We start from the raw sequence: 26,974 nt of genomic DNA on the forward strand, positions 1-26,974 counted from the left end.
CCCTATCATTCAGAGCCTGGAGTATCAAAGGCACCAAAGATATTGAAACTCTTCCCCCACTGACTCAGCTTCATCACTGTGGGTGGGGATGGCAGGGAAGTGTGCATGAATTTCTCTAAGCCATTTTTCTGGTTCAAGCAAAAGGCAAAGGAAATGAAGGAATCTGATGCACAAAGCACAGACTCTGATTCTCTTCTCTAAGACATGTGCCCACAAGTAGGCTATCATTATTTGAGTGTGAGTATAATTAAAAACCTTTCAGCAGTCCAGTCATACTTCCTGTCACAAGGGCAAGATGACACACTGAGAACTGATCAGGCTCACGCTGTTGGCAATGAAGGTAAAGAGGGCGTCATGTGAACATACACCCTTGGACATGTATGTATACATTGGCAAAAATGAACATCCTTCAACCATTTTTTTAAATGTTTATTTAATTATTTTGAGAGAGATAAAGAGAGATTGGGGAGAGCAGGAAAAGAGGGAGAGAGAGAATCCCAAGCAGTCTCCACTGTCTCAGTGCAGAACCTGATGTGGGGCTCAGTCTCACAAACCAGTAGATCATGACCTGAGCCAAAATCAAGAGACAACCAACTGAGCTCAGCTGACTGAGCCACCCAGATGCCCCATCCCTCAACCATCTTTAACTATCTTGAAAGATAGCACATTTTATTCATATCATTTTTACAAGAAGCAAAATCCAGGCTGTAGTAACCTTTTACTCATGCATTCACAATAAATGTTTTTGGAATACATAAAAGATATGCATTGTTGAATGAATGGATGAGTGGATGCACAGTGTCTAGAATTCCCTAAATCTACTCCTATACATATTTATTTATTTGTTTGTTTATTTAATTTTCTTAGCACGAGGAGGGAGAGGGATAGAAGGAGAAAGACGCAGAGAGAGAGAATCTCAAGCTGTCTCCACACTCAGCATGGAACCTGATATGGAGCTTGCTCCCATGACCCTAGGATCATGACCTGAGCCAAAATCAAGTCAGAAGTTCAATAGACTGAGCTACCCAAGTGCTTCCACATTTTTAAAAATTTGTATTTTTTAAGTAAGCTCTATACTCAACAGGTGGCTTGAACTCACGACCCCAAGATCAAGTGTTGTGTGCTCTACTGACTGAGCCAGACAAGTGCCCCCCTAAATCTACTCCTAAACTCATGTACTGTATTTTAAAAAAGAAACAAAACTCATGTACCTATACTTTAGTGGCCCAATATTTTAGAGTTACACTGAAAGTTAGTCTCAATCAAATGGAATATAATCACAAGTCTGTAGTAAATTTTTCTTTTTTTCCACTCACTATAAGGAAAATTAACATGAAGACTGGGGAAAAAATTATTTGCTTCATCTAGCTTTTGCTTGGGAAGCCTGATGTCTGTTCTTGATGGCCTTCCTTCAGAAATAACTTGGATGAACAGGTACTCTTTTGAGAGGATGCACTCAGCAGAGCTGTGATGCCTGAGCTTGTAAAAGGAAGCTATATCACAGGTAGAAGATGATGGAAGAATGTTAGTAGAGGCACAACACAGATCCAACAGCAGTTCCTTCCTCTGCCAGACTAGAATCCAAATCTAGACCAACATGCTTTTGGCTTGGAAAACCTTTTCAAAATATCAAAATAAGACCAAGAAATCTAGTTTTAAAAACAATTGAACTAATCAAAGATACGATTTGTTTATATGCTTCCAAAGTAAGGCATAATAATGATTTCTTCCCTGGAAGGAAATAGACCATTTATTTACCTCTTGTATGTTACCTGATTTTTAACGCCAAAATGTGTTAATCTGAAAGCACTGACACTTATGGTCATGTAATGTTCACTGAGCATCCAATATTTTACCAGCTGGAAATAGCATTTTAAAAGCATGGTCCCTTACTTGAAGTTCACCTAATCAGGAAGAAAACATACTGTTTGCTGGCTAGATGTGTGATTAATTATAATGATTCACAGTTTCTATTCTGAGCTTTGCCATTCGACCTTGGGTAGCCCTGGGCAAATTGTTTAAGTTTCCCCATGCCTCAGTTTTCTCATCTCTAAAAGATAACTAAGACTACCCATCTTCCTCAGCTATTCAGTGAGAATTAATTAATGTTTGAGATCCTCAGATGAAAGACTCTCTGCACATACATAGGGCTATTACACAAACAATAAAATTGCTTTTATACACAGCTGGGCATGACTCACATGAGAAGAGACAAATTCTTGTAAGCTCTACATCCTGTCAAGGCCAGAATGTATATCTGCCCATCAATGGTATAAGCCTTAGACTCTGTCCAACAGAAATATAACATTGCCCACATATGTAATTTTGAGTGTTCTAGTTGCCAAATTAAAAAATAGGGGCGCCTGGATGGCTCAGTTGGTTAACCATCTGACTCTTGATTTCAGCTCAGGTCATGATCTCATGGTTTGTGAGACTGGGCCCTGTGTTGGGCTTGGGCTCTGTCCTGACAGCATGAACCTGCTTGAGATTCTCCCTCTCCCTCTCTCTGCCCCTCCTCTATTCCCTCTCATTCTCTCAAAATAAATAAACTTTAAAAAATTATAAACAGTAAAAAGAAACAGGTAAAAATAATTTTAATAATATATTTGATTTAGCCCAGTATACCTAAAATATTTTAACCTGTAATGAGCAAGTATTAATGAGTTCCTTTATGTTTATTTTTTAAGCTAACGAATTAAAGTCTGGTGTATGTTTTATATACATATATGTTTTATAAAACATGTTTTATATACATGTTTTACAAAACATTCTGATTTAGACTAGCCAAGTGTCCAGTGCTCCTTACCCACAAAAGGGCTAGTGGTGCCCATATCCAGAGTTCAAGTCTAATAATTCCCTCGAGTCCAGGCTATAAATGTCATCCATTGATCCATGTGCCTCTGGTTTCTCTTAGGTGCATAGGTCAACGCAAATATACTCCACTCTCATCTTCTGTACTATTTGGCTTCAGAGAGGATGCCACTAGTAAGTCCCCGCTTCCAGTAGCACTCAAGAGATTAGCAAGATGGAAGATGCTCCAGAAAGAAAAAATCTTCCCACTTATCCCATCCTCACGGAGGAGTATCTTGACACATTTGGGGCAAGTTCTCTATATTTCTTACCATGATTGCCAGCAAACACTTGGCATTCCACACAGAATACACAGACTCACAGCATCACCCCCGAGACTTGGCTTAAAAACATTCAGTCAACTTTAAATGATTCCCAGGAAAGTTGATGAGAGTTTGAAGTGCAATAAACAAAATCTATTTTGTTTTGTTTGTTTCATCTCTTTGGAGGGAAACTGTCATTGTTGGATTGTTTGGTTGGTTGGTTGGTTGGTTGTTCCTCTTTAAACAGGAAAACATCTAACTATTAGGGGCCTGAACCATTGTTGATTTTAAACCTTAAATTCATTTGCTTTAGAAAAATCCTAACTCAAAAACTGTAATGATTTTTCAAATCAATTTGAAATGGATAAGCCACAGTGTAATCTCTTATAATGGTTTCCATAGTGCAAAATGCTCACGGAAATTATGCCTCATGTGGACACGTTGGCCATTTCACTCTTCCCACTGGTCTTTGGGAAACTGTCTTTTCTTGGTAATCTCTTAATTAATCTCTTCTGAGACCATCCTGTTTCCACCTAAATTCCAGTCTTGATTTACCCCAGGATTCTGCCTCATACCTTACACTAAGCATATTCTCTGTGACTCTCTTCACACAAATTATGGTGTGTTCTTGAGTCTTTCCAAGCTGACCGAAGGTCATCAAATGTTTACTAAACATCTACATGGGCAAAACAGGGCCCTGCAGGGAATGCTACCATAAGGACAATGAAGGACCTGCCCTCCAACAGCCTCTATCTGGAAGGAGTAGGAGATGTACAGTATTAGTGTGGAAGAAGGGCCAACCCACAGGAGAAAACACCGGACACTTCATACAATGGTGTTTTATATAGCTCCAAGTGCCATTACAAAATAGATAAGGCGGCTTAAACAACAAAACTTTCTCAGAGTTCTGGAAGCTAGAGGTCTTAGATCACAATCCAGCAAGATTGGTTTCTAGTGAGAGCTCTGTTCTTGGCTTGTAGATGGATGCCATCTTGCCGTGTGCTTACATGGCCTTGCCTTGGTGTATGTGGAGTGAGAGCAAGCTCTCTGGTGTCTCTTCCTGTAAGAGCACTAATCCCATCACACCAGTGCCCTGCCCTCATTAACTCAACTAATCTTAATTACCTCTCCAAGGTTCTATCTCTAAATACCATCACACTGGGGGATTAGGACTTCGATATGTGANTTTCAGAATAACAATACCAGTTGGGTTGATCAACAAAGATGGAAGTTGAACCTAAAGTAGCCATTAAGGTGTCCTCCCTTCTGGATACTAACAGAAGTCATGCATCAAGGACCAAATATATGAAAAATCATTTATATGTCAGTGTAGCTCTTTCTTGATAAGTCTATTATGTTGCATTTGGCTCATGTAGCCTTTACTCTTCCTCAGCTCCTGCCTGTATGTTTATCTGTCTTCTGGATATCTACACCTTTATGACCCATAAGTATCTAAAACTCAACATCTCCAAAACAGAATTCAAGATATTCTACCACCCAGCTTGTCCCTGCAATCCCTGCACCTGCCTTCCCAAACCTTTTTAGTACCAACAGCTTCTACTCAGTCATTCAAGCTACAGATATCCTCTTTCCTGAATCTAATGGACTAAAAGTCCTGTCAAAACACTCCTTGTCTTTCTTATCCCCATCCTTCCTCACAATTTCCACTTCCTATAACCCAATTCAGATCATCATTATCTTTCTTTTGAACTACTGAAAGATAATAATACTTATTTTTTACATCAACTACTACTACTAGTAGTAGTAGTAGTAGTAGTAGCATGCATTGAGAGCTCTCTATATGGCAGTCTCTGCCCTAAGCACTTTATAGGTATTGTTCCCTTTAATCTTCACAGCTATTATACTTTGCATTTTACAGAAGAGAAAACCAGGTCAACAGAGGGGCTAAGGAACTTACCCAAATACACAGGTGCTAAGTGGTAGAAACAGGTGCTGAATCCCAGCAGTGTAAATCCAGAACTTGGCCTCATCATGACCCTGAAGTATTCTGCCTTCCCAGCAGTGGATTCTCTACTTCTGGACTACCCCCCTCCAATTCTTCCTCTACTTTTGCCATAATGATCTGTCTAAAATGCAGTCTGATGTTCTCATTTCCTGGCTTCGATTTCTTCTCATTTAGCTTTCATTTCCTATAGGGTAAACCTCCGTGGGACCCAAGGCCACAATACCCTCCAGGGTTTTCTGCCTTTTTCTCTGGTTTTGAATACTTTTCCTTACCCTCTCATTCTTTTTACTGTAGTGCTTCAAAATACTCTTCTCAGAACATGCCATTCCTTTCCATGCCTCCAAAGTGACACATGTGCTGTTCCCTCTTCACAGAATACTTTTCATGAGTAAGGTACCACATTCCTTCCCATTCAAACTTTTGTGAATTCTTTATATCCCACCTGAACGGAGCTTCCCCTCAAGAAAGCAAGCCAATTTAGTGAAACACCATTTGCTGAAAGTGAATTCTTGAATGCTCATTTTGTCAAATGACTGATCTACAAATTTATCAAAAACATTAAAAACTTTAAACTACTTAGAAAGTTTATAACAGTCATCTTGGGTCAGATGGTGTCTACAGCCTTTTTAAGATTTCTGTGAGGTTACAGTTGACCAGGTTAATTAATTGGTCCCAGGATCCTGACCCCTATAGATTTTCCCTCTTTTCTTTCTGTGGCTTCTATACTTGACAGATGAACTTATCATCCCATGGAGTAATCATTTCACATGTGTGAGATCCCTAGAATATTGTGAGCTCCATAACAGTCTGGCTGTGTATTTTTACCTCTTGTCTCTATATCAAGTAGAGTGTGAAGTATGGTAAAGTTTCAATAAATACATTACTCTGAATTTTAACTTGTCAATAAACGAGCACTTTTATGTACTACTCCATTTCATTCATAAGGAAAATTTAAGTTAAACAGACAAAACTAAATACACATTCTAGAAAGTAGAAGTCATAGATTATACATATTCAGGCCTGCTCCTAACATTTTGGGGGCCCACCCTATAATACAAATGGAGAACCACATACCTATCATATACAAAATATTCTGAAGTTACAAAGGCAATATAACTACTCAATTAAGTGTATTCTATCTTTTTACCTTGAAAAACATAACTTCATGATTATCTGGAAGCTAGAATTAAATTTAGAATTTTCAATGGTAGTGTGGGGATATCCAATCCCGGACCTTGGTCCTTAGTCCCTGGCCCCTGGCCTATAGTCTACCCCTCTTCCTATCCCAGCTCAGTTCCACACTGTGAAATGCCACACACACACACACACACACACACACACACACACACACACTCATTCACACTTAGATGGACATTTAGCCATCTGAGATAGCTTCCCCTTGGCTACCTTTCAATGGCACAATTGTGCAGCCCACTCTCTTAGGAGGCAAGTCCCTGGAGGGGGCTGAGTTCCTTGGGGTAAGGAATTCCTGGTACCATGTAACTAAAATCCCTTTGGCTTATAGCTATTAAACATTATATTGGAAATGGAAAAGTATGCCTGGTATATTAAATTTTAGAAGCAGGGTTTGAATGTTTTAAGACATCTATATGATAATCTACTTTTATGAAAAATTATATATATGCATAAAGATACATAGACAAAAATCTTACATCAAATTGTATGTAAAACAATACATCAAATTTATTATGGTTGTTAATATCTCCAAGTGGTGGGAGCAGGTGTGATTTTTTTTTTTACTTACCTGTATTTTATATCTTTCCACTATGAATATGAATTACTTATATTATTTTTAAATAAAATTTAAAATCAAAACATTTTTGAAAGTACTTATACTAGGATAATTTCTACATGGTTAAGTGAAACATGATATTTGTTAAAACCTCAGAAATTTAGTACTTCCTATCCAGGAATAGTAGAGGATTTATAAAATATACCAAAGAACTCACTGGCTAGTGAGGAAAAAGCATGAAGCTGTTGAGAGCCCCATATTTACAGACATGTGCTCATGAGGCTATGAATATATACATTTATACAGAGTCATATAAAAATACTCAAAGTATACAGTGCATATGTGTTCATCCTGATGCCTGGAATTCTGTGGACAGAGAAGTGCTCTGTTCTCTGTAGAGCCTGTCACTAGCTCACTGTCTGAATGTGGGCAAGCCACTGTGGGCCCAGAATGGTGGAGTCAGGGCATGAAACTAATCATTAGCAAGATACTCGCTGAGTCTCACAAATGACCATCTCTCTGACTGATATTACTGACTAGCATGGAACGGAAAGCTATCATTTGTTCACATTCCAGGTAATTTTAAGGACGGCGTGTGGGGTGGAGGAGGGGGGCAATGTGGGTACACACACCATACCCCACATACATATGCAAATTTGCATGGAGCAAATTGCTTGGATGCTTATATGCATGGCATTTCAATAACCTTAGATGTTGTTGGGTTTTTTCCACTGAGAGTAACCTTCTGCCTAGAGATGGAATCAGAATAATCATCATATAAATTTTCAACAGTCTCGGTGAATAATAAATTGACCCAAATATTCCCTCAGTGTTCAAGCTATAAATGAATTCTAAACTAAGCTTCTCTGAACTCATTTTTAAGAGTTAGTTTTAAATTAGCATTTTGTGCCATTTGTAATAAGTGTTACATATAAACAAAAATATGACAACATTTCTATTTTCAGGGGATTCTATCCAGACCATAAATATTCACTCCAGGATAAATGTCTGGGGGTGAAAAAAAGTCCATTCCCAAAGAACTGCTGATTTCCTCCATACTCTGAAAAATAAATCTGTTTGAAAACAAGAAAGTTTTATACATTCTGAATGTTTATGCATTCCATTATCAATTTTGTTTCTCACAATACTAAAATAGAAATATAATTGCCTTCATAAGCTATACAAATAGCAAGTGAAAAATCAAAGAAACATTGCATGGTGAGAGAAAATTTAAAATATTGAACACATTGCCATAACATGCCGCATTCACACTCAAACTCTTGTGTTTATCCATTATATTTACTTGTCTAGGCAATTCTCTAATGACTGTAAGGATGCATTTGAAAATCTGAGCATTTTGGCAATAGAACACATATATCCTTGGGATCAATCTTAAATTTGGTAGTTAAATTTACAAGATAGCCTCAGAAGCCTATACATAATCTGTAGCAGAACGGGCTAGCCTTGTAAAAGTGCCACAATTCATAACATTGTCTTCCTGGGGAAAAGCATTCCAAAACATAGCTCAGAAATCATTTAATCACACTTTTCCTGCACTTTGGGATGCAAGAAAAAGGCAATGCAGTGCCTAGGGGCATGTTCTGACAGTCCAGGGTTAGAGATGATCTGTCTCTGTATGTTGTTTTTGTTTGTTTGTTTAATTAACAGTACTTTGTTTTTCTAATTATAAAAGGAATGTATGCCTGTTGCTATAAAAATTAACAATGTAGAAGGTAAAAATTAAGAAGTCAACATGACCCATGATTCTATTATTCAGCAATACCCACTGTCAACAGTTTGGTACATAGTCTTTTTATGCCTTTTTATAAAGGTTGGTAATTTGCATTTAAAAAGATTTATCAGGGGTGCCTGGGTAGCTCAGTCGGTTGAGAGTCTGACTTCATCCTAGGTCATGATCTCACCATTCCTGAGTTCGAGCCTGTGCTCGGGCTCTGAGCTGACAGTTCTGTGTCTCCCTCTCTCTCAGCCCATCCCCATTCACACTCTGTATCTCTCAAAAATAAACATTAAAAATTAAAAAAAATAATAAATTTAAAAAGATTTATTATAGGGGCACTTGGTGGTTCAGTAAGGTGAGCATCCAAGTCTTGATCTTGGCTCAGGTCATTTTCTCAAGGTCACAGGATCAAACCCCACATTAGGCTTGGCACTGAGTGTGGAGCCTGCTTAAGATGCTCTTGCTCTCTCTCTCTCTCTCTCTCTCCCTCTGCCCCTCACCCCTGCTCATGCTCATGCTCTCTAAAATAGAAAAAATTAAAATAAAATTAAAAAATAAAAAATTTTTTAGGATATCATACATAGTATTCTACCAATAAACACATAAAAAGATGTTCAACATCATTAGCCCTTAGGGAAATGCAAATCAAAATCACAGTGAAATGTCATTTCACACCTACTTAGAATAGTAATCATCAGAAAGACAGATAATAACAAGTACTAATGAGGGTGCAGAGAAGTTAGAACCGTTATAAACTGCTGGTGGGAATGGAAAATGGTAGCCTGGCAGTTCCTCAAAAGGTTGAAATATAGTTGCCACGTGACCCAGAAATTCCATCTCTAAATTATACCCAGGAAAAATGAAAAACATATGTCCACACAAAACTTTTATACAAATGTTCATAGCAATATTACTCATAATAGCCAAAAGGTAGAAACAACCCAAATGTCCATCAACTGATAAATGGATAAGTAAACATGGTATACCAGGTAATGGAATATTCTTTGGTAATAAAAGAGATGAAGTGCTCACATATGCTACAACATGAATAGCTATTTAAAAATCACCCTGGGCGGGGGCATCTGGGTGGCTCAGTGGGTTAAGCTTCAGGCTTTGGCTCAGGTCATAACCTCGTGGTCCATGGATTCAAGCCCCACATCGAGCTCTGTGCTAACAACTCAGAGCTGGAGCCTGCTTCAGATTTTGTGTCTCCCTCTCTTTGGCCCCTCCCCCGCTCGCTCGCGCGCGCGCGCTCTCTCTCTCTCTCTCAAATAAATAAACATTAAAAAAAATCATGCTACGGGGCGCCTGGGTGGCTTAGTCGGTTAAGCGTCCGACTTTCGCTTAGGTCATGATCTCGCGNATAAAAAAAAAAAAAATTAAAAAAAAAATCATGCTAGGGGCACCTGGCTGGCTCAGTTCAAAGAGCATGCAACTCTTGATCTTGGGGTTGTGAATTCAAGCCCCATGTTGGGTGTAGAGATTATTTAAAAATCAAATCTTAAAAAAAAGTCACCCTAAGAAGCCAGACACAAAAGACTGCATACCATGATTATGTTATTATAGAACATCCAAAAGAAGCAAAGCCATATAGAAAGGAAGTAAAGATTAGTGATTACAAGGGCTGAGAGGAGGAAGAATGAGGAGTGAAAACCTAGGTGTAGAGGGTTTCTTTTTGGGGTGATGAAGATGATCTAAAACTTAGCAGCAATTTATGACTGTGAATGTACTAAAACCATTGAATTGTGCATTTTAAAAGGATGAATTTTATGCTATGTGAACTATGTGTCAATAACGTGTTATTACAATATGTATATTAGCTGTGTAACCTTAGGTTATTTAGTCTCTCTGAGTCTTAATTTCTTTTTTCTATATGGTACTGTGAGGCTCTATTAACATATATATTTAACATGTTTAATACAGAAATATAATCACCATTAGATACATAATCATTGATATATGATATATAATATATGACATACATGTACACATCACCAATGCAATATATGATAAATACATATTTCATATCTTTATTATGTATTTAGATACATATGTATATACTTATACATATATTTAAATACATCACTTAACACCACACCTGGAACAGAGCAAAATTTCTGATAATGATAGCTATTATGTTAAATTCTTTATGCTACAGCAAACCTCCTATAGGTTATTTTTGGACATTAAACAATATTTATTTGACAGCCTAATATTTTTCAAGGTGGTTTAAGAGAACTACTGGAGTAGATAAACAAGATTCTTAAATATCAATAATAATAATCTTCATCAGTTGTAGTTGTTCCAGAGAAAACCTCCTTTTTAATATATTTTTTATGTCTTTTCTCAATATAAAATAACTAGCCATTCTCTTCCATGTAATTTCCTCATCTTATATTTGAAAATCCTAATTATTAATCTACTCTTCTGCTCAGCTCTCTTCTTGATGAATAAACTCAGATTCATAACACTTATCTGACTTGTGATTTTACATTTATCTGCTTGGTTTTATTAATTTGTATACTAAGCCATTCTAAGAAGGCAGGGCCTATGCCTGTTTTTGTTCAGTCCTGAATCACCAGTGTTAGCGAGGGCCAGACTCATAGTTAGAGCTCAAGATATAATTGTTTAATGAATGAATGAATGAATGAATGAAGGGATAGATATTATATCTGCTCAGTGAATGGTCTTCCTGTAAACGGGTGGTTCTCAGTGAGGGATGGGGTGTGGAGAGAAGGCAGGTTGTCACAGGAGACAGGTGTCATGCCTGAATCACCTGTGGTGATTTTTTTCAAGTTCCTTGACACCTTCTCTCCCCAGGGCATACCAGACCAGGGCTTGTGGTGTGCTGTGTCGGGGGCAGGAAGGCCTACTTCACCCAAAATATACCTCATACAACCACTCCCTGGTGACAGAAATTTCACTAAAGGACACACAACCTTCCATTCATAATCAGAGATAATGGTCAAGGTTCAAACACCTTTCACCAGTGTGACACCACTGACTAGACCACAAGTCAGCAAGGCTGGCCTGTAGACCTGCTTTGATGTTGGCTGTGGGTATGGGACGGGAAGGAAGGAGGATGAGTATGCAGGCAGCTGAGAGTCCAACGACTGTGTGGAGAAGGGAAGCACAAGCAGAAACACAAAGGCTTCATCTTCTTCGTAACTTGGGCAGCATCAAGCCTGCCTTCCCTTGGGCCGATCTGCTTTCGGCTCTCAAGGTACAAAGCTAGTAAGTCTTACTGCCCAGGAGGAAGACCTGGCTCAGCCATCAGGATCTGACCACTGGCCCACGCAGTGAGGTTTCCACCTGTGAGATGGGAAGACAGCTTCTTGCCTACCGTGTGCCACCTTCAGTCTTCTTTCCCAGCATGTGTTAATTTTTTTTTTAACAGAGCCCTAATGGCTAGTTCACACAAACTAAATCACCTTCAATCCAGTCTGATTCCCAGGATCCTCGACTGTATTCCAACTCAATTTTTAACTTTTTAAACTGTAAAATATGACACATTGGTGCACAGAATATAAATGAATCACTTCATGGGTTATTAAAAGTCAACATCTATGTGACTAATGCACAGTTTACATTATACATATGTTAAATATTACAGTAGTTTTATTGCATGTAAGTTAAATCACAGTAGGAATAATTTTTAAAGAAAAAAAAAACAAAAAGAAATGATATATTGTAAACATTTCCAAAAGACCCTACCCATGGCCCCTTTCCAGCCACAACCCCTATGTTCCTCCCTAAAGGAACGATTATTCTGATTTTCATGACATTAACTTTTCTTGCTTTTCTTAATGGACTTACCATCCATTAATTTTGTCTGCTTTTGAACTTCCCACAAATGGAATCATGCAATATATATTTCTTTGCACTGGATCTCTTCGACTCAACATTGCTCTTAAGATTCATCCACATCGGGGCACCTGGGTGGCTTAGTCAGTTAAGTGTCCAACTTCGGCTCAGATCATGATCTCACAGTGGTGGGTTTGAGCCCTGCATCAGGCTCTAGGCTGACAGCTCAGAGCCTGGAGCCTGTTTCAGATTCTGTGTCTCCTCTCTCTGCCCCTCCCCAGCTAGTGCTGTCTCTCTCTGTCTCAAAAATAAATGAACGTTAAAAAAAATTTAAAAAGAGATTCATCCGTGCTTGTAGCTGCAGCTGATTAATTTTTATTTATATGCAATATTCTGGTGAATGAGTGTCCCACAATTTGATTACACATTCTACCGTTGATGAATAGTGGGTTGTTTCCAGTTTCAGGATATGATGAGTAAAACTGCTATGAGCATTCATGTACACGTCTCTTGATGTACATGTGAGCCTATTTCTGCTGCGTGTGTATCTAGGAGTAGGATTCTGAAAACTTACCTTGTGGTCTGCGTATCTTCACCTCCATTAGATAATGTCAAACTATTTTCTGAAATGACCACCACTTTACAACCTGACCAGCAGTGTTTGAGAATTCTCTATACCTTGTATTATCAGATTTTTTAACTTTAGCTTTCAAGTGAGAAGTAGGATCTCATCATCCTTTTAAGCTTTTTAAATTTAAAATATTTTTTATTTTAAGTAGCCTCCATGCCCAACACGGGGCTTGAACCTGTGACTCACAGATCAAGAGTCATATGCTCTACCGACTGAGCCAACCAGGCACCCCCTCCTCATCAGTCTTCTTACCCACCCCTCTCTTTTGGGTACACTCCTAAAGAATGAATCTCATGAGTTCTTTTCTACCTGCCGGCATGAATTCATTACATATTGCGGTGGAACAAATTATACCAAAATGTAGTGGCTTAAAACAATAAATACTTATTACCTTGCACCCTCATTAGTGTAGGTCAGGAATCCAGTAGTGCCTTAGCTGGGTAGTTTTGGCTCAGGGTTTCTCATGAAGTTGCAGTCAAGGTGTTCACCAGGGCTGCAGTCTAAAAGCTTCCCTGGGGACAGAGGATTCACTTCATATTCACTCTTAGCCCTTGCAAGTTCATGCTAGCCTCCACGGGGCTGCTTAAGTGTCTTCATGCATGGCAGCTGACTCCTTCCAAAGGGAGGGAGCTCAGAGAGGGGCAAAGAGGAAATCACAATGCCCTTTCTGACCTGGTCTTTGAAGTCACTTCTGACATATTCTATTCATTAGGAGAGAGGCACTAAATAGAGTCTTACAAAAAAGAGAGAGAGGAGAATTGGGCTTAATTTCTTGAAAAATGGAGTATCAAAGAACTTAAGTACATGTTTTAAAACGATCGCACAACACAATTTGAAATCTCTTGATTGTCACCATCTGGCAAGCACCAAATAATCATTATTTCAGACGTTTAGGGATGTCAAAATTCCTGGGCAAAAGTTTGATTTAAAAAAGCAAAACAGAAAATGTGCATAACCTTAAAGTACTTTCTCATAAGATACTTACTAATTACAAAGGGAATCATAATAACTTTACAGTGGAAAAACTTAGCAAACACGACCTTGACCAAGTTATCAAAATTAACATCAGAATAATGAGAAATATCATGTGACTTCCAATATGATGCACTGAGGACACATAACATCATTTCTGTGGTATTCTTGCCAAAAATGCATAACTTAAATTTAATCATGGGGAAATATCAGATAAGCTAAACCCAAGTTGACAAACATTCTACAAAATAACCCAGTAGTACTCTTCAGTAATAGCAAGGTCATGCAAGACAAAAAGACAGGTTGAGAAATTGTTCCAGATTAAAAGAGACTAAGGAGACATAAAAACAAAATGTGATCTTGAACCAGAAAAAAATCTGACATTAATCAGACAGCTGGTGAAATTTGAATAAGTCTAGTAGACTGGTTTAAAGTGTTATAGTAATGTCCTGGTTTTAATAATTGTACTGTAGTTGTTTACATAAGATGCTAACACTTGAGGAAGCTAGGTGAACAATATATAGAAATTCCTTCTACTAGTTTTGCAGCCTTTTGGTAAATCTGAAATTTCAAAGTGAAAACAAAAAATTAAAAAATATTGTAAAAATATAATTATCCTAATTAAAGGATAAGTAAAAAATATATGAGTGATATAGTCACATCAGAAGCTCGCTAGTCTCTAACAGAGGTAGCTGCTGAGAAACAGTGTAACTGTTTTCTATACGGCCTCCATTTTTCCACTCTCCCAGTCCTACCTGGTCTTTCTGGTGAAACCCACACTAGCTGTCCGTCTAAATATATCTGATCATGTCATTCTCTTGCTTAAACCTTATCAAGGGCTTCTCACATCTAAGTAGAAATCCATTTTTCCTCACACTAATCCTTGGCCATAACTATATAGAACACATTCCCTAAGACATGCAATGGTTTCTCAATTCTGGATCTTTGCATTTGCTATTCCCTCTTCTCTGCTGGAAAAGTCCTGATGTTTTCTTGGAGACTAATCTCCAAATATCTGTTTTTCTGTCTTTTGGGGGACCCATTTCTCTCCAAATAGAGTTCATTGTTCTCTCCTGTTTCCTATGGCATCTTGTAAGGGATCTCCTTTGTAGCAGCTGTTGTACTATGTTGTACATAGGTACTGAGATATCTGTTGCTGCTGTTGATTTTCTGAGCACTGTTAGTTTCCAGAGGGTCAAATCAAACTCTCTTCATTCCTTGTGCCTATCACAGTAACAAATGGTAGACATATTAGTTATTTATTGCAATGTGAAAAACAAAACAAAACAAAATTAAAGAAATGCAAAATTAAAGCAACTTAAAGCAATAAACATGTAGTATCTAGTATAGTTTCTGAAGGTCAGAAGTCCAAGAGGTGCTTTGAAGGACGTGCTCTGTCTCAAGGTCTCATTAGATTGAAATCAAGGTGTCAGGCAGGGCTGCAGTCATCCAAAGGCTTGACTGGGGCTGTTGAATCTGTTCCTAGGATGGCTTGCTCACATAACTATGGACAAAAGTCCTCAGTTCTTGTCCAGCTGTTGGCAGAGGGCCTCCATGCTTCACCACATGGACCTCTTCATAGGTCACTGACTTTCCCCATGATATGGCAGCTGGCTTTCTCCAGAGCAAGCAGTCCAAGAAAGAAAGTATGGCAGAAGCCACAACTGTTTTCAATAAACTATCCCAGAAGTGGCATACCAATACTTTTGTTGTGGTCTAGTAGTCACACACAGAGCTACCCTGATAAATGTGGAAGGACATCACACAGACCATGCATACCAGGAGGCAGAGACCATTGGGAGCCATCTTAGAGGCTGATAGACACAGTAAGCACTTATTCAATGTCTAAATGGATGAAAGAATAAATGAATGAATGAATGAATGAATGCATTTACCTCCTCTGGACCATATCCCAAAGCACTTAGTGATTAAGGAACCAAAATGAACTCATTTATCTTAAGGCAGGCTTTGCTATAATAAAGTCACCTCCAGACACTGATTAGGAACATGGAAAGTACTTGAGAGAGGTTTCCAATGCATTATTTGCCCACTCTCTAATTGAAGGATCTTAGCATTTTTCAGGAATATGGACTTAGATCAGGGAAGACAGGATAATTGATCCAAGGTCACTAATAAGGTCAGATGACCCAGCAGTAGTCTTCTTGTCCACTGAGAATTATCAGAGTGAGTTTTAGATGAGTATACCTTCTGGGTGCTGTCAGACTGTTTAGGATGCTGAATCTTCTCCTATCTTCATTTAAAGGGAGATCCATGTACTCAGGGGATGGCCAGCTCATAGCACATCAAAATATTAAGCTTTTCCCTTTCTCATTTTGGGATGAGACACACTTTTCCATTACATCCTGATCTCTGGTGTAAAAGCAGAACAAGTATCTGGCCATCCCTGCAGATTTTTATTGAAAAGTCTCATATTACTTAATAGCAGTGTACCTTAGAGAAGGATTTACAGCCTTATACATTCATCTTGTCTTTCTGTCTCACATTAGTTCCCTATATGGACTGTCCTTTCCTTAACTTCTAAAATCAACTTATTCTAATTTTACCAGTTCTTCTAGTTCCAGCTAAGTATCTGCTCCTTCAAGAAGTTTCCCTACATCATTCCTTTCAGAGAGTTCACTTCCTTATTAGACCAACCCTCTCTTACAATTGTTTCACTCATAACATCTGAGTATGTTCTTTAGGTATTTAGGTACATGCAGGATATAGCATACAAATTTTAATCTCTCCTTCCCCAAAATCAATATTCTTTTCTTCAAAATAAATATTCTTTAAATGAACAGATACATTTGATTTCCTTTCATAGAATAACATTTAAAACAAACTCTTTACTCTTGAAAACTTGAAGGTAAATATACTTTTGTAATCGTCAAACCATTTTTCAATCTTTTGTTTTTTAGTTTGTTTTTTGCCTTTTGCTGTGATTTCAGATTTTTAAAGTTATTATACTCTTGAAGGTGGGACACCGATACTGTAAAAATAATAAGTTACATAGGAGCCTTGTTGATACACTTCTCCTTTAACAAAATTAAATTCACTAATCACATTCGTTTCTAAAGCCTTTTGAAAATGTGTGTCATGCTTATGGGTGGCCACATTCCACAGAAATGAATATGTGCTACAAAAGGAAAGGAGGCTTGGGGGTGGGGAGGAAACCCAAGGCAAGAGAACTGAGCATGTGCGAGGTTCTGAACTAACCAAAGGAGGGCAGAGAAGTGCAGGTTTGGAAATATGGAGGAGAACGAAAAGAGAAAAAGAATTTAAGGGAGAGAGGGAAGTCTGACCACATTCAGGAGATTACCCAGGATCCACAAATGGGGAGAGAGCACTTAGGGAAGGACGCCTCTTCATCAGAACGCTGCTGAGTCTCAGGACCTTTCTGGCTTCTCTTTAGCAGGCCCCATCCTCTGGGGATGCCCACACCAAGATACTACTCCTCATACTCAGTGAGTCCTGAGATTCAAGCCCTTTACCTGACATGTTTGTTGCCCTGCATCACAATTCTAGACGGTAGTGTGGGATGGTGGGGTCCGATGGACTTGGAAGAATTCTGGCTCTGCTACATAGAAGCTGGCAGGTTACCTGATGTCTTAAAGCCTCAGTTTTCTCATCCATAAATTGGGGTTGATAATACATACAATGCAGGTGTTATTGTGGATCAAAGGAATCACAGGATTGATTAATCTTAGAAGTAATCTAAGGATTACACATTAGTAGGTATTCAATAAATAGTCACTATGAAAAGCAATGGCTAACAGCGTGGAGTCTGGATCTGGACTCTGGGTTTGAATCCTTTTTTCATTAGCTACTCTCTGTGTAACTTATTTTCTCTGTGATTCACTTTCCTAATCTATCAATGGGGACAATAAGAGTTTAGCCTGTATCTCAGAGTTACAGCACAGTGTCTGTCACCTAAAAGGCCGTAGGTAGAAGTAGCAGTAATTATTGTTATTAAAAAGATGCAGTGGAGGGCAACAGTGAAGACTGTGCACTCAAGTGCTGAACTACCCAGGTTCAGATCCTTGTTCAGCTCCTTAACAATTATATGATTGCAGAGGCTCCATTCCTTCATCTGTAAATTGGGGATGCTAATAGTATCTACTTCCTAAGATGAAATAAACTCATATATGTAAAGTATTTACGGCTGATACAGAGTATACAATAAATGCTAGCCATCAGTATTATAAGTTCCAAGCAGCCATAGCTCTAGTTTTATGTGGGTCATTTTAAAGCTTGATATTTAATTAAATAAACTTAACATTTATGTATTCTGTGGTGATTAACCTGAACTACCAGTTCCCTTGGAAATAAGCCAGGCTATTAACCATAAAAGGTTTTCAACGGGGTCCCAGCTGACCATCTTTTCAGTGTCTGTGTGTATAGGAGATGGTGAGCTGCATTCTTAAAACTATTCTTTCCAAAGAGAAGACCGTAAAGTTCTCAGAAAAATTAAATGCCCTCATTACACGAGAGTGCCATTGTCTCAGCTCTCCCACCCCATACCTTAATGACTGGCACCGTGAAGTCCCACATAAAGGGAAGAGACCTCATAATTAGGCATGTTGGAGAATCTTACCGTGTGCTACAGACTGGTTTTCAATGACAAACCAAGAGCCAGCCACTTCAACTCACATTTTTACTTTCCTCTCCAGCTGTACTGCAGTAACAGCACAAGTCGTTCGTTCAGATACCGGAAAGGCTGACAGTCCAGGAAACTTTTTTTCATTTCTTCAGCCAATAATCTTGCAGCACAGTGATGTCACCCAACAATTATGCAATATGACTTAACTGTTGGATAGGTGACAGGAATTCCACTGACACCAAGATCACAATGAAACTGCTTAGCTGCTAAATTAGTCATATTGTACATTACCGATAAGTCACTTTTAAACTGATTAACTGCCAGTTCAAACAACACTATTGTCTAGTTAGGAAGTCAGGGCCCTATCACTCATAGTTTAAATGATCACATCCAGTTATTCCAGTGTCTGAATAATGCAAAGGGTTATTGAACTTCATAACATCACAGACCACTTGCAAAGGGACACAGTGAATAGGAAACACTTTCTATCTTCTATATTTAAGGGGCGATGTGTACAATATTTTCTTGACTGTGTCCTCAAGTTAGTCATTCCAATGTCTTGATTATTTTCCAAGCCCAAGCCTAGCATGAGAATAGGATCCTGTTCCTCAGTGAAGACAGGGATTATTTAGCATTGTTTTTTCTTTCTTCCACAAGTTGGCCTCTGTCCTACAATTCAACTACACTGTGAAAGGGGGCTTTTGACTGACCACAAGCCACGAGGTGAATCTCACTTACTCCATAGTATCAGTTGTTAAAATAATGCCTACATTTTCCTATTTAAAAAGTAATACATGTGTGTTAGAACACAATTAGAAAAATACTGAAAAGTACAAAAAAAGAAGGAAAGCCCCCACAATCTCACCCTTCCCCAAAACAATCATAACTAAAACTTTTGTACATTTCTTCAGATCTCAATAAAGAATGAATACAGCAGCCTAACAAACTTCTTGTCTGGCAGCGTGACGGATTGCTGGGCATAGAAAGATAAATAAGATTCCAACTCTCTCCCTTAAGAAGCGCACAGCTTAATGTAATGGGGTATTTGGACACAAAAGAGGCATTTAGCGCCGGCTGGAGAGAACAGAATGTGGAGTGGAGGAGATGGAAGGGATTACCAGAGCAGATTAGAGAAATCCTGGAGGAGGGCTACTCAACGTACAGTCCACAAGGTGACACCAGCTCTTAAAAGCTACCTACAGAAACAGACAGAAAGCATTTAAAACTTTTTGAACACTTGGACAAAGTGATTATATGTCTTTTGAATCTAAAACTAACTTTTTAGGGGCGCCTCTGTGGCTCAGTTGGTTCAATTTCCGACTTCAGCTCGGGTCATGAACTCGCGTTTCAAGAGTTCGGGCCCGTGTCAGGCTCTGTGCTGACAGCTTAGCGCCTGGAGCCTGCTTCGGATTCTGTGTCTCCCTCTCTCTCTGCCCCTCCCCTGCTCGCACTCTGTGTCTCTCTCTTAAAAATAAATAAAGATTTAAAACATTTTAAGAAAATAAAACTAACTTTTTAGATTGGACTTGTATTTATGTCTTTTTTTACTTCACTTTTATATTTTTTGTATTTTCTAAAAAACTGGTCCACAGAGGACTTGAAATTAAAAATTAAAAGCTCCTCTGTCACTATAAATAGTTTGAAAACCACTGTCCTCAGGGACACAATAGCTTAGCTAAGTATAGGGTAACCAACCGTCCTGGTTTGCACTAAAACTGGCGAGGTCCCAGGCAAACCAGGATGAACTGGCCACCTTACAAGTGTTTCATTCCAAGAAAGTTAGTTTCATGAGACAATAGATCACATGAAGGAGAAATAATCATCAAAGAAATAAAAGAAGAAAATTTCTCTGAGCTGAAGAGAGGTTTTAGTCTTTAAGCCAAGAGTTCACTAATGGCAAGGTAAGATAATTGAAAAGAGGGTCGCAGCTAGCCACATCCTGACACACTTTCTAAATTCCAAGGAGCAAGAGAAAAACCCTACGAGACTGCACGCACACAGAGAAATGAAATGAACAAAATAAATGAGAAAGGTGGTAAAACACAGCGTTTATAATACTACATTCGTTAAATGAAAAGATACTTGCTTTACCTGTCTAAGTTAAGCAAGAAAACAAAGAATTGTCCTTTATATACAAATATAAAAGGAGGGTAATAAAGTGGAAATAGAAAACAATACTATGAACAGGAAAATGCCAACCTGTTAAAATTATTAGCATAATGTATTTGATCTGGCATCAAATTTGGCTCCAAGCTTCCTGGTTGGGGATGGAAAGGTTAGGATTCACAATCATTCAAATTGCTGTCATTTGATGAAAGAAGAATTATATATCAGCCTCTCCACAAGACATTAATTCCTGGCACTGAAATCTAAAACAAATGCTCCGAAGGAGTTTAACAGGGGCGTCAAGTGGTATGATAGACACTGTCCTCAATAGCATTTCTATTGCAAATATAGGAGTGTATCGCATATATTGTTCCTTACAGCGATCCTCATTAATGTCAGTGAAGGGTTTCGAGATATAAAAATACATTACAGCCCAAACACCTTATTTGATCCAAGGATAGAACTGAGTACCCGAGAGGAGAAGATGAACACTATGTCATAGTGTCCTTGAATATTTTTTCTTTCAGCCAAACTAATGTGATAACATAATTTGAGGTCTCATGAAATCAGAAAAGAAGTTCCTCTGGGGATTTTGTTGTCGATCAATGGGATAAAAAATTCCAGTTTCAAAAGTATATAGTTAGACTTTGTGTAACTAGCCCTTTTAGTACTCTGATATTAATATTAATTAACTATTAATCTTTTTTTTAATGTTTTATTTTATTTCTAGGAGAGAGAGAGAGACAGTGTGAGCAGGGGAGGGTCAGAGAGAGAGAGACACACAGAATCTGAAGCAGGCTCCAGGCTCTGAGCTGGCAGTCAGCACAGAGCCCGACGCGGGGCTCGAACCCACGAACCGCGAGATCATGACCTAAGCGAAAGTCGGACGCTTAACCGACTAAGCCACCCAGGCGCCCCAATTAACTATTAATTAAATGGACATCAAATTTGTGTGAGATTAAGCTATTCTGCTTCACATATTAAATGTTATGTTAGTAGTTATAAACAGCATTAACACTTACTGGTCTTACTTCTCCTCTGGCACTCTCAATAAATTTCATAAATATTATAACTTCCCATTAATGCAAATGGATATGTTTGTCAAGATATTGTTCTTTTTAGAAATATTTTTTACTTATTTTTAAGAGCACAAGTGGAGGAGGAGCCGAGAGAGAGGAGGACAGAGCATCTGATGCGGGCTCCACACTGACAGCACTGACCCTGATGCAGGGCTTGAACTCACAAACTGCAAGAGCATGACCTGAGCTGAAGTCAGACACTCAACCGACTGAGCCACCTGGGCACCCCTGTCAAAATATTGTTCAGTTGCCCAGTCTTAATAATTTTAAGGTAGAAAGACTTCTTTCACATGCCATTTGTTTGGGCAAAAATCAGTTTGCAGATCAAGTATGTACATTATGATCATTTCTATAGATAATATTATCATTTATAAAGATAATATTGTTATTGTTTTGTTTAACTGCATGCAAGGGCAGGAGCAAGAGATGTCTCTATCTACGTCATCCCTAAAGCACATCAGCCCGGCGATCTCCCTGCACCACCATCTACCTCTTGCAACATACTTGCCCTTTAATGACTTACATGATGATTGCAAAGCTTGGATAGTTTGAGAAAGCCTGCAATTGGGGTTAGAGACAGTCCCCAACTTTGCCTAATTAGCAGCTATGTGACTTTGGTCATATTTTGACATTTCTGATTCTCTGGTTCCTCATTTTCAAGAGCGCGACTGGATTTGTTGGGCACAAAATGAAATCACTGATACTTAGTAAAGTTCCTGTAACAAAACAGATGCTCAATAAATAGTAAATGCTAACTTACTTACCCCGTCCCTAAAAGGATTTGTCCTGCATCTACAGACGCCATTTCTCTTCCCTGCAGTATCTTCCCTTAAACCTGGTTTCAGTCCAATAAACGTTTTGGGGAAAAAACCACAGTCTCTCTCTTGCCATGTTCACTCATTAGGAGTAGCAAAAGTAAGCAAAAGTAAGATCTGCCATGTTATGTGTGTTGTTTGGCTTGAGAAGGCTCCATATTTTCCCGAACACTTAAACAGCTGTGAAGTCTCAAGTTTCTACCCTATTATTAACACATTTGCCTCTGGAGAACTATCTTACATTGTATCAGCATTCATCCTAAAACAATTTCTTTCTCCCTGTTTTCATCTTCACAGACTCCTAGTTGTGACATAGGAGTCCAGTTGGTTATGTCGTTATCACAGGTCACATTTTCAGAACTCCATGTCATACATTTGAGACCCCAGAAATAAAAATTACATTTTTCTATCACTTCATCTACATGTCAAAAAGCCTCCAATCTTTATTTTTTATATCATTGGGTCTGTAATCAGTCTCTCTAATATATGTTAAGCATGCTTTACTTAAATGACCCTTACTCGATATGGAGAAAATGAGATAAGGATAATGAAACAGATATTTCTAATTATCAGGCCCCCATTGGGAAAATGAGACTAGGTTTATCCTTCTTTTTTTTTTAAATTTGTTTTAATGTTTATTTATTTTTTTAGATACAGAGAGACAGCACAAGCAGGACAGGAGCAGAGAGAGAGAGACATAGAATCCAAAGCAGGCTCCAGGCTCTGAGCTGTTGGCACAGAGCCCGACTTAGGGCTCATACTTATCAACCATGAGATCATGACCTGAGCCAAAGTCAGATGCTTAACCGACTGAGCCATCCAGGTGCCCCATTCTTCTAAAAAGAACTGAATCCCATCAAATTTATATTGTAAAAAAAACATTCCAGTGCAAGAATGTTTCTGGGTCTATGACAACTTGTTCTCGTTATAACTTTGCCTCCGTATTTCAGACAGAGGGAGTTAAGCAATTGTACGGAGGCCTGAGAGACTCAGGAATGGGGCCTGTCTTCCTAATGATCTATTGCAGTCATATTGCACATCGATTGCACAACAAAGGTTTCTATTTTCCTACTTTTTTTTCTTTATCATGTGCCAATTATTCCTTTTTTTCTTCACTCTCTTAAAACCTCACCCTTCCTCATCTTTTATGCTTTTGTTTCCGTGACATACAAACTCTAAGAAGGCAAATTGCTAATTGTATACCTCAAAGCCCCAACTATATATAATATAATAAGCCTCATAAGCATGACCTGCATCTCTTCCCCTGAAAGCTTTCCCAGCAATTTATCTACTTAAACTTGGGTTTTCTACAAACACATTTCCTAGGAAATGTCCCCAGATGGCATATGATCTTTCCATTGTAGCCAAGCTGCCTTGATCGGGTGTCACCCAACTGACCTGCTTTTCTCCACCTTTATTCTCAACACAATGTTGTCTCAACAGACTATCCACTGAGTCCTGGTTTTTCTTCACTGCTCTATGTGTATACCACACTTGCCACATGCACTTGTTGCTAGCATACTCTTTATTCCCTCATGATTCTCACAGGGCCTCTGGGTGACTCGAAACTCCATAATCATTTCCCCAGTGTTCTCCTCCAATACGTCAGCGGTATGGAGCTTGACTTCAGGTTTGACACCACCTCAATTACTTTTTTAATTTTTAATTGGCTGGGAGCCAGCCCTCTGCCCTCTACCCCTTGTTCACCTTGCAAGCTACCTATCCAGGTCATCTTTTCTTCACATTTCTCTCATTATTCAAAAGAGTAAGTCCAACCCAAAGCAGTGAAGATGAATAACAGGTGGAGAAATCACTGGGGGTTCTGGGATGCTCTTAGATAATAGATCATAAAGCAGAGGGATCTTGATGCCATCTAGTCCAATTCTGCCATTTACAAATGACGGGACCTCAAAGTCTAATATCATAGACCATTCAAATGAATCAGCACCAGAACTACCAGGAAGGGCATTTCCAAGTGATTAAAATCATTAACTTTGGAATCATATACACCTGGGTTCAAAGCCAAAGCTATGTGGCCTTGTACAATTAATTTAAGCCCTCTAATCCATTGTATCCTTACTACTAAAATGGGGATGATACCACCTATCTAACCAGATTATAAAGCTGGATATATGATAATTATTATTTATTAACTAGAATCCACCTCTGTTGACTTTTAGTCTAATGCTTTTTACAAGATAACACTATTATTATGGCTCTGGTGCCAATCTTCCAAGATTCTATTTTTAATCTTTACTGATGACGGTGTGACTTTGAGCAATTTATTTATAAAACTGTGCTTCAGTTGATTAATCCATAATATAAAGCTAATAATAATACCTACTGTATAGGCGGTTGGGAGGATTAGATAGATAATCCTTGTAAACATAGCATTTTTCACAGTGTCTGGCATGTAGAAAACAACAAGACATTCAAGTGTTCTATCCCAAATGCCCAGAATAAATTCATGAATGATCAGAATAATCACCTGCCACATACCCTCAACAACAGATCCAGGGTTGTGTACCTGGTTCTCTGTGGCCCACACTACACTTATTCATTCATTCAAGCTGGGCCTCAAACAATAGGTAACGCTAAAGCGTGTTGAGATGGAAGAAAAGACGTTTTCCATCAAAACAACTACTGTGTACAAAGGAGGGAAAGGGCAAAGTATGTTGTGGGTCTCTCAAACATGAATTACTTGTTTGATTTCAAAAGTTTCAAATTGGCTTTCCCACCTATAGTCTCAGGCCCTCCTATCCATCATGCCTGCTGCTGCCAGAAATAAAATATGAATTTGAACATGATTACAATCCTTCCAATTTTACCACTCCCATCAGATTCAGAATAAAGTCCTAGCTTTTTAGCACAGCCTTTCAGGCCCATCAACCCTCTTCCCACCAGCCTTGCCAACCTCAATTCTACCACTCTGCCAACCATCCTCGCTCAACCACTCGCACATATCTGAATCATCTAACTTACCTTCAGCCCTTTGCACATGGACCATATCCCTGGCTGAAAACACTGTATGTCCTACTTGGTCTTCAAGGCTCAGCTCAGAGGTGGCCTGCGGGAAGTCTTCTATGACACACTTTACCCATCCCACCACTTCTGCCCGTGAGCAGTGGTTCTCCTTGGAGGTCCCATAGCAGCCTACGTTAACCTCAACAGAACCAATAACACACAGGATTCCATGTTTGTATCTCTCTCCCTTTAGAATGTACATTCCTTGACCACAGAGCCCAGACCCGTTCAGGGGTGTCAGGCACAGTTGTAGGAATTGGGAATTCAAAGAGTAAGAGAGATGTTGTTATCTTCCTGGGCCTTGGGCTTTTGCTTCTGCGTTTGCCAGCTCGCTCTTACCCCGAGAGCCCAAGCAGGCTACAACTTCCTCCTTAGCTTTGCCTGTAGCCACATCGTTGCGACTCTGCCACCGTGTTCGAGGCATGCCTGGTCCAGGGCTCCATCCTGAAGAAGGTGCAGCAGGCACTCAACGAGGCCTGCTGGGGCATAATCTCGAGTGGCACAAACCTGCAAAGCATGGGCTCCTCCCATGTCTCACTAGTGCAGCTCACCCTGTGTTCCGTGGGCTTCACCACGTACCGCTGTGCCTGCAACTTGGCCATGGGTGTGAACCTCACTGGCATGTCCAAAATACTAAAATGTGCTGGCATTGAAGACACATTGCACTAAGGACTGAAGATAATGTGGACACCCTGGCACTTGTATTCAAAGCTCCAAATCAATGAGATGAAGTTAATGGATTTAGATGTTGTACGACTTGGAATTCCAGAACAAGAGTGTAGCTATGTAGTAAAGACACCTTCTGGTGAATTTACACGTATATGCCGAGATCTCAGCCATATTGGAGATGCTGTTGTAATTTCCTGTGCAAAGGATGGAGTGAAGTGTTCTGCATGTGGAGAACCAGGAAATGGAAATATGAAGTTGTCACAAACAAGTAATGTGGATAAAGAGGAGGAAGATAGAGATGAATGGGCCAGTTCAGCTAACTTGTGCACTGAGATACCTGAATTTCTTTACAAAGCCACTCTCTTCCTACAGTAACACTCAGTATGCCTGAAGATCTATCTCTTGTTGTAGAGTATAAAATTGCTGATATGGGACGCTTAATGTACTATTTGGCTCCCAATATCGAGGATGAAGAAAGATCTTAGGCATGCTTAAAATCTAAGAAAGTAAAATTAAGCCCTTTGAGAACTGCTTCTGAGATGCCAGCATGTACTTAAATCTTTTCTGTCACCAAATTTGTACCTCTCAGTACATATTTTCTATAAATAACCTATTTTTCCCTCCATTCTTTAAAATTTGTTTAAAGAATAAAGTCCAAAGTCAAATCTGGTCTTGTTAACCTAGAAACATCTCTGCCTTAATCC

The 26,974-nt window shown here is 39.0% G+C and overlaps 1 pseudogene; it reads left to right on the forward strand.

Annotated features, from left to right (window-relative positions):
- Nucleotides 1-11,631: 11,631 nt before the first annotated feature.
- Nucleotides 11,632-26,755, forward strand: LOC144233120 (proliferating cell nuclear antigen pseudogene; annotated as a pseudogene).
- Nucleotides 26,756-26,974: the final 219 nt, after the last annotated feature.

Source organism: Crocuta crocuta, unplaced genomic scaffold (genome assembly GCF_008692635.1).
Source record: "Crocuta crocuta isolate KB4526 unplaced genomic scaffold, BGI_CrCroc_1.0 scaffold54, whole genome shotgun sequence".
Classification (NCBI taxonomy): Eukaryota; Metazoa; Chordata; class Mammalia; order Carnivora; family Hyaenidae; genus Crocuta; species Crocuta crocuta.